Here is an 8,493-nt window from a genome sequence, read left to right as displayed (position 1 = left end):
TAATTTTTTTTAATTAGATTAAGTTTTATATGGAAAAGGATCTCATTACATTATCTAAAACATTCATTTTTTTTACCATTATCTTGAATATGCAAAATACTTTCTTTTAATTGAAAATATATCTCACATAGATTTTTGAAAATAAATACAACGTTTTGAGTACGTAAGATAATACGTGTATATAATTTTAGCTATTGATAAAAGTAAAAGTTATATGAAATTTACACTTGGACGATCGAGATTATACAATCGAGAAGTACCATATAATCCTTGGGCCATAAGAAAACCAAACACTATGCTATGCAACCACAAATGGTAATATGCCTCTTAAGGGTCTCATGATCTATGGATGACAAAGAAAACCCCTATAAAACGGACTCTCCTTGATCCCTCATCCTTCATAAGCCATTTAGAAATTATTTTTTCTTTTTGCAAGTCCAATTTTTGTTTGCAAACTTTTCATTTTTTCTCCATCATCATGTCTGGCTCTAGTCAAAACTCAAGCCGTGGAAACTCCGTAGAATCTACCCAAATTCTATGTGACAAATGTAATCGTGTCATATTTGGCATCGAACTAGAAAACAACAAAAGGGGGTCTTTTGATCGTCCGACAAAAAGTATTTTTCCAAGTGTCCGGCCACCAGACGATGAGGCCACCTGTCTGTGTGCACCTCTACCACCTCCTCCCCAATCAACAGTAACAGAAGTGCCACCACCTCAAGTCTCGCTTATAAAGAGTGTTTTACCAACTTTGCCTGAGCAGCAGCAGATTCAAGCTCCTACTATAGTGATTGATTTAACACAAAGTGATGGAGAGGAAAAGGATAGTTCGGCAGGTGCCTCAAAAGTGATTGATTTAACACAAAGTGATGGAGAAGAAAATGATAGCGTGAGTGCACATGAGGACTCTTTTGAAGGTGATATTGATGACATCTGTAGCAGCTGCAGTAGCAACATCATCCATTGATGAAGTGAAGTTGAGCTTATTAATTTAATTAACCTTGCATACATACCATAAACGAATCAATTGGTGTTGTTGTTAAGAGTCAGAGTCATGCAAGGTACTAATACTTATTGTCTTTTTATTAGGGTCAAGTCTCTGCTATAGCAGGTGGTCTGGTTTGAATAAATGTAATTGTAATATCTTTTTCATTCATGCTGGTAATGAATTAATCCGTGTACCTTTTTCTTTTTCCATTTCCCAGTGTTAATTTCTATCTAATCTGCTTTTATGATTCTCTAATTATTCAAGATTTGGTCACCAATAATATAAGATGATTGGTTTAATTTAGTCACTAATAAATCATTTTTACCTAATTTCGACAATAACTTTTCATAAAAATCTGATAAGATATTCATTCAAATTAAAATTAATTTTATATTTTTACTTATTTCGATGAGAAACTCAATAAAAAAACTGACACATTCAATTTATAGCTAATTTTTATAATATAGTAAAAATAAAATAAGATTCTTATATTGGTTTGGTGTGTATACTAATGATGTGATCCATGTTAACAATTTTTAGCTTGATCTTCTAATGAAAATTGGCTTAGGAAGCAACAAATAATGATCCACTCGGCCCTGATGCTATAACGATGACTAAAATTATTGAGGTGTTCTATGAGGTGGAAGATTAGTAGAGAATATTATTCTTCTTTGCATGAATTTTTCTTTTTAAGTGTATCCTCTATCCATCAAACTAATCACTCCTAATCTTTAGAAATAACTTGAAAAATCCCAAAAGACAAGTAACGAGATTTGATGTCCCTCAAAATCAAACCTAGCTAAAATTTTACCATCTCTAGATCTCAGTGTTAACCATCCAACTAACACCTTATTGGCACATATATGATTTCATTAATTAGCAAAATTACTGAAATTGCTAATTATCCAATCTGACCACATATGTATGGTGTGGTTATATAATATCTTATTTAGAGTTTGTTGTGTTGTCACTTTAATATGAAAGGAAAATATGCATTGTACAATTTTAAAAGATATCTAGTAAGTAGCTAAGTTAACCACCACAAAAGAACATATATACATACGGCGCATTCTAAATATTGGTGTAAGCAATCAAATCAGCTATATATCCAGGATTTCGAGCACATATGGACCTAAAGAGAAAATTAAATTTTGATTAAGAGGAGAGAAATAAAAAGAAATTACTCATTAAAAAAGAAAATGGATTAAAAAACAAGGAAACATAATTAATTTGGTTGTTGTGGTAATCAATAGGTGCAAAGAAGCATCGTCAAAGTGACGCCCCTTACCTGTCTGCTGTATAGCCGAGCAAGAAGTGCCACATTCGGTGCCGGAGCACCCTATCTTGTTTTATCATATCTATTGTAAACTTTTGATGTCATTTAAAACATGTATTCTATGTGTGAAATTTTTTTTTTATATATATCTTATTTCAGTGGAGACCCGGACAGAGCCTCCCCTGTTTTATTAGCATCTGCCAGGTTCCACTAATCACCTGTTAACAGGTCTATATTCATTTTACACATTTTTATATCATATTCTCGTGTATCATATCATTTACAATTATTTATGAGATCTAAAAATGAAGTATCATGTTTCCATATCATATTGGCACATCTCAAATGGAATTTTTTAGTGGGAGTTATGGCCAAATGAACACAAGGGTATCAAATGGCATTCTGGGTTCAACTTAACATTTTCCATATTTCAATTCCTAACTTTGGCTAATATTTTCCCTAGGATGCAATGGTTTCTAGAGCTTGCTCAAAACATAAAAATTGTTGTGCTATGTCTTATAAAACTTTTGGCACTAGTTTCACTCAATTTGCAGCTTTGGAGACCAAGTTATGGCATTTTTGCCAAAACTGATCAAGCATACCAAAGGAACAGTATTTTGGACAATTTCTGAGTTGGTAGTTTTAGTGACTCAATTTGTACTAATAATTTAATTTGGTTAAAAGCAAAACTGGGTCAAGTGGTCTTCATAAAAAATGTAGCCCTATGTCTAAGATTTCCATTGATGAAATTTTAGGTCATTTGGACCAGTATAAAGAGAGTTATGACCAAATGAACACGTACTATTCATTTGGTTATTTTCTGGGTTGGTAGTTTTAGTGACTCAAATTTTGCTAACAATTTGATTTAGTTAAAAGCAAAACTGGGTCAAGTGGTTTTCATGAAAAGTGTAGCTCTATGTCTAAGCTTTCCATTGATGAAATTTTAGGTCATTTGGATCAGTATAGAGAGAGTCATTTTCTGGGTTGGCAGTTTTAGTGACTCAACTTTTGCTAATAATTTGATTTGGTTAAAAGCAAAACTGGGTCAAGTGGTCCTCATGAAAAGTGTAGCCCTATGTCTAAGCTTTCCATTGATGAAATTTTAGGTCATTTGGACCAGTATAGAGAGAGTTATGACCAAATGAACACGTATTGGTCATTTTCTGGGTTGGCAGTTTTAGTGACTCAATTTGTGCTAACAACTTGATTTAGTTAAAAGCAAAACTGGGTCAAGTGGTCTTCATGAAAAGTGTAGCCCTATGTCTAAGCTTTCCATTGATGAAATTTTAACTCATTTGGACCAGTATAGAGAGAGTTATGACTAAATGAACACGTTTCAATGTTTGGTCATCCAGGTTTGGGCAGAGAATTGGTCATGATTTTGGAAAAATTTGGGCATGGTGTCTACATGAAAAATAGGCTATTTTGAGTCTATTTTCACCTCCAATTGGCCTCATACCAATTGAAGTCACACATTTTTAGTTATGGGTCAATAAACCCACTGGACTAATTGAGTCCAAACCTGCAGAAAATTGAACACTCCCAATATCTCAATTCCTTCAACTTCCTTACTTCATTTTGCATGCAATACACTTCTATAAGCAATAATTTCAACTCAATAGGTCAATTTCAATATTTACACCAAGTCTTCAAGCATTTACACAAACCCCAGTTTTCAAAGTTTTAAATTTTCACAAACATTACACAATCAAACACCCAAACATTTCTACTCATCACATATTCTCATGGAACCATTTTGCATCACTTAAAAGCAATAAACTTCAAGTTCCATGGCTGCCAAAAATTCAAGGGTTCTTCCCTCTAGATTTTCTTTTTGTTTCAATGATACTTATGCTTGGCTAAACATGCTTTTCATGTTTAATAAAGAGAAGAAGATGGATTAGTGCACTAACCTTACTTGAGCTTCCCTAACTTCAAATTTCTTACTTCCAATGGGTGTCTATAGCTTCCTTACGGTGTGGAGAGTATTTTTTGTGAAGTGGGCTATGGGTTTTGGTGTGTAAAAGCTTGGGAAATCAAGCTTGGAAGCTTGACAACAATGGAGGAAATGAGGGAAAGAGAGAGAGAAGAAATAGAGGAAGAAGATGGAAGTGGATGGAAGTTTGTCCTCTAGTGCCTATTTATAATTTTTTTTGAATTTTCCTAAGCTTTTTCTTTTCTTTTCTTTTCCTTTCTCTTCTCATTTTCCTAATCTATTTCTTAAATTTTAATTAATGTTAATTATTTTATTCTCTAATTTTTTTTTATTTTGACATTTAGGTCAAAATTCACCTTTGGGGGTGAAATGACCAAAATGCCCTTAGTAGTGCATATTGGGTTATTTTTATTATTTTTGTATCAAATTATAAATTCTCTAAACTTTAATTTATTTTTTTCTCTACATTTTTCCTATATTTTCTTAACATTTATTTCTTCAATTTATGCCTCCTCACTATAGTCTAGGTGTAGTTCCAGACATTTTAACTGTCTGAACAGACATTAGTCGTCAGAACAATAAAATGTACGGACTACCTTTAGTGAGGGCGTTACAGTCAATAACTTTACTGAAATTTAATTAATTTTTTCTTTTCAGTATGAGATCCTTTGTGCACTAAACATGCCAATTTGTTAATCTAGTTTCATTTAAAAAAAAAAAAAATTCCGGTGTTGATGATTTTGGATTGACAAGTCCTACTTTGTTGGGGTGTGGAATTACTCATCTTAGATGAATATTTTCTTTTTTTTTTTCATTTATGGCTATTTCCTATAGATTTTATATATATTAAACAATAAAACTTATATAATTTAACATTTAAATGTATCTGCTGCAAAATATAAATATTGCTTTAAAGTAATTTAGTTATTCAACAAAATAAAATTAATTACTTTTCTTTAACAAAAATTATAACTACTTAAAAAATAAATAATTGTCTAACTTAATTTAATTCATAACACATTTTTTTTAATATTAAAGAAATGAATTTTTATATATATTATATGTGCAAAAAGGAAATCCCAAGTCACTGTTCAGTAACAGTGACATGGACCCCTATTCTTTTTATTTTTTTTACAAACTTTTTTTTTAAAGATAATTTATTACCTTTTTTTCCATTCTTTTTTAATTATATATATTTAAATTATTTTTTATTGTAATTTTTATTTTATTTTCAATTACTTCTTAACTATTATTATTATTATTATTATTATTATTATTATAAAAAATTTTGAAACAATTTTAGTTTGCAATAAAGTACAAGTTCACTATTGTAATAATAGTGTTGTAATTATTTTACTTTGTTGCATCTTCTTATTTTTTATTTTTTATTTCATAATTTTTATTTTATTACTAAAAATGTTTAGTGACCGAATTATAATTAATAAATTTTGTAAGCACCATGAAGATTAATTAATATAAAATTTGATTACCACGGAAAATTTTACCCATGAAATTTGAAAGGCAATGAAGGGGGAAATTTTCCAATATGAAGGGGTAAAACACCTTGAGATGTGTCAATATGATATGAAAAAATGATACTTAAGGCTATAACATTTAATGAACACAGCAAATTACATTTAATGAATAATTTTTCTAACTGGTGCAAATATGCAACCATTACGTTTTTTTTTTTTTTTTTTGCCCTTTACACCTATTAAGATTTATTTAATACCTCGCTAGCATGGGGAGCAACAATTTTAATGGTAAGTGTACTTTTCCCTTACTAGTGGGTTCATTTATCATTAAAATAGTAATTATTTGTGCTAGTGTGGTGTATTAAATAAATCTTAACGATTATATATTTGTATTGATTATTAGAAAAATCATTTAATGAATTATAAATTAAAATTTACCATGTTAGTAAAGTGCATCAAATAAATTTTAATGGATACAAATTTGTACCCATTAGAAAACCGTTAGGAAAATGTCATAGGCATTGTGGTTGGATTAATTATGATTGAGTTTGAATTTAAAAATTAAGATGGAATCGTTGGAGATTTGACACTGGCCTTGGTATATGCTCTCACTCAAGGTGTTTTAACAATTCTCTCACTGTCAAAAACCATTGTATGAGAATTATTAGGTGTGCACCCACCTTGTAAAGGACAATGGCTTTCTCCTCATTAGAATCCAGCAGAGGCCTGCTACCTGTCAAAAACCATTGAGTGTTATTCCAAAACCAATAGAAACATGACCAAATCTGGAGATTTATATTCTTCAGAATCTAGTTCTTATAATAAAAGCTTGATAAAATATAACACCTCAAATTAAAAAACTTTGCTAATACAACTATAATACATGATGGAAAATCTAAAAAAGTATGTATAAAACCAGATAACACATATCCTCCTCCCACTAGAAAGAGAAGGAAGAAAAAGAAGAAAATCAATTGACAGTAATTGAGGGTGAAAAGCAAGCATAAAATGTATAACCATTCCAAATAGATTAAAGTTAACATGAAGTTCATAAAACTAAAAACGGTATGGAAGATGTCTTCTTCAACAGTACCTTCAATGTGTTCCACAGATTTTGTTTGATGATCTTTGACCTGTGCAATAAAAAATGACTGAAATCAAAATATAGGATCCGATTTACAGATCATAAGTTTCTCAAGGATTTATCATACCATGGCCAACCTCATTTCATTGTTACTTTGAATCGCAATTGCCTCTTCAATCTGCAAGATCCCAGATTCCAAGGCATACACGCGTTCCAAGACCTCTGGAGTGCTCACAAAACGAACAAACCTGTAAGTCCAAAGCATATTAGTCTGCATCATTGCATCATTAGGGTTGGAATATTACATAACTGTGTTCATTAATTATGCTTAAGAAGGTGAATATGAAGGCCAAACTCAAAAGTCATGACATAAAAACTGTTAAACTGAACAAATTAAAAACTCTATCCTCCTAATAAACTATCATTGCAACCAGTATGTTGAAGTTCAAGTGCTGTTGCCCTTTTTCAAATTGTGAATCCACAATAAAGAATTTTATTAGCTAGTCCACAGAATCTTCATAAACCTAGAATGGGAATATGAAAAATGTAGGGAGTTTTAACATGGGTCAATGGATTCCCATATTGGCTAAATCACAACCAAGAAAAACATAATGCTGATGGACACCACCAACAACAACAAACAAAAGACAGAATGTGAGAGGAGCAGTAAATAGCAAGGCCAACCTTTCAACTGTTCCTCTTGTGAACCATGTTGCATCAGTTCCAAGCTCTGGCTCAAGAATAATTGAGTAACCCCCCTTGGCCATTTGATCTCGCGCAATCTTCAATTGGGCAAGAAATGGATTAACCAAACCGGAAGCTATTTTCTCCGTCTTTCCATTTGCGGAGAGAACCAAATCACACCTGACCAAAAAAAAAAAAAAAATCGCAAACCCAAAAATGTATTATCTTGGTAGATTCTAATATTTTAATCAATAACCTCACTACCAATGCATTAAACTCTACAAATGCAAATTCCACTCACAAATCAACAAGAAAATTAAAAATAAAAAATTTTAAAAATATATTAGAAGTAAACTACTAAAACTTTACCTTGGTGACACTACAATTTTCAAGTGTGAATCAAATTCAAATTCATCAAAACAATGTTGTTAATAACAAGATATACAAACATAACACAGAAACGAAATGAAAAAACAAGTAGAACGTAACAATATCCAATTCAAAAAAAAAAAAAAGGTACCTGCTGACCACAAATTCAGATCGTTTAAAAAACAAGAAGGTTCTAATAATAGAAATCACTAATTAATCAGAACAAAAAGATTGCTCCTTTAGGACCCAAACAATAAGCGAGTCATTTTTTTATATAAAAAAAAGGCAACAAATTTACTAAAAGGAAACTAAACAATAGTGGCTTTATGTGCATAATCAGCTGCACATGTCAGCAAGTTAATCAAAAGAGAGAAACGATACCTTGTCCGAGTTGGAGTGAGTTGAAAAACAGCCGATTCAAGCCGACTTGAAGACTTCATTGTTGCCAAAAAAACCAAACGATCTTTAGTTTCCTCTAAAACGAGATCAATCACTCATCAAATGGGAACCCAAAAAGGAAACAGAAACGGGAAAAAAAAAAAGATTTTTCCAAAGATCTATAAAAAAAGACTCTGAATTGGACAAATGAAGGCAATTTTGGCTCTCCGTAAATGAAAGCTCAACAAAGTAAAGTTGCAGAGAAGCCAAAAGACCAAAAGGTTCAGAGAAAGTGGTTGTAGA

At 31.4% G+C, this 8,493-nt stretch overlaps 1 long non-coding RNA gene across 1 annotated transcript; it reads right to left on the bottom strand.

Annotated features, from left to right (window-relative positions):
- Positions 1 to 6,305: 6,305 nt before the first annotated feature.
- LOC131177134 (uncharacterized) lies at positions 6,306 to 8,257 on the bottom strand. The gene is made up of 4 exons (XR_009146812.1): positions 8,194 to 8,257; positions 7,444 to 7,623; positions 6,769 to 7,007; positions 6,306 to 6,408 (listed from the first exon to the last, which is right to left on the bottom strand). It is a non-coding gene; the product is annotated as an uncharacterized LOC131177134 (long non-coding RNA).
- Positions 8,258 to 8,493: the final 236 nt, after the last annotated feature.

The sequence above is a fragment of the Hevea brasiliensis genome, unplaced genomic scaffold (assembly GCF_030052815.1).
Source record: "Hevea brasiliensis isolate MT/VB/25A 57/8 unplaced genomic scaffold, ASM3005281v1 Scaf337, whole genome shotgun sequence".
NCBI classification, from domain to species: Eukaryota; Viridiplantae; Streptophyta; class Magnoliopsida; order Malpighiales; family Euphorbiaceae; genus Hevea; species Hevea brasiliensis.
Note: the sequence above shows the minus strand (reverse complement) of the source record. Positions and strands in the feature narration are given on the sequence as shown.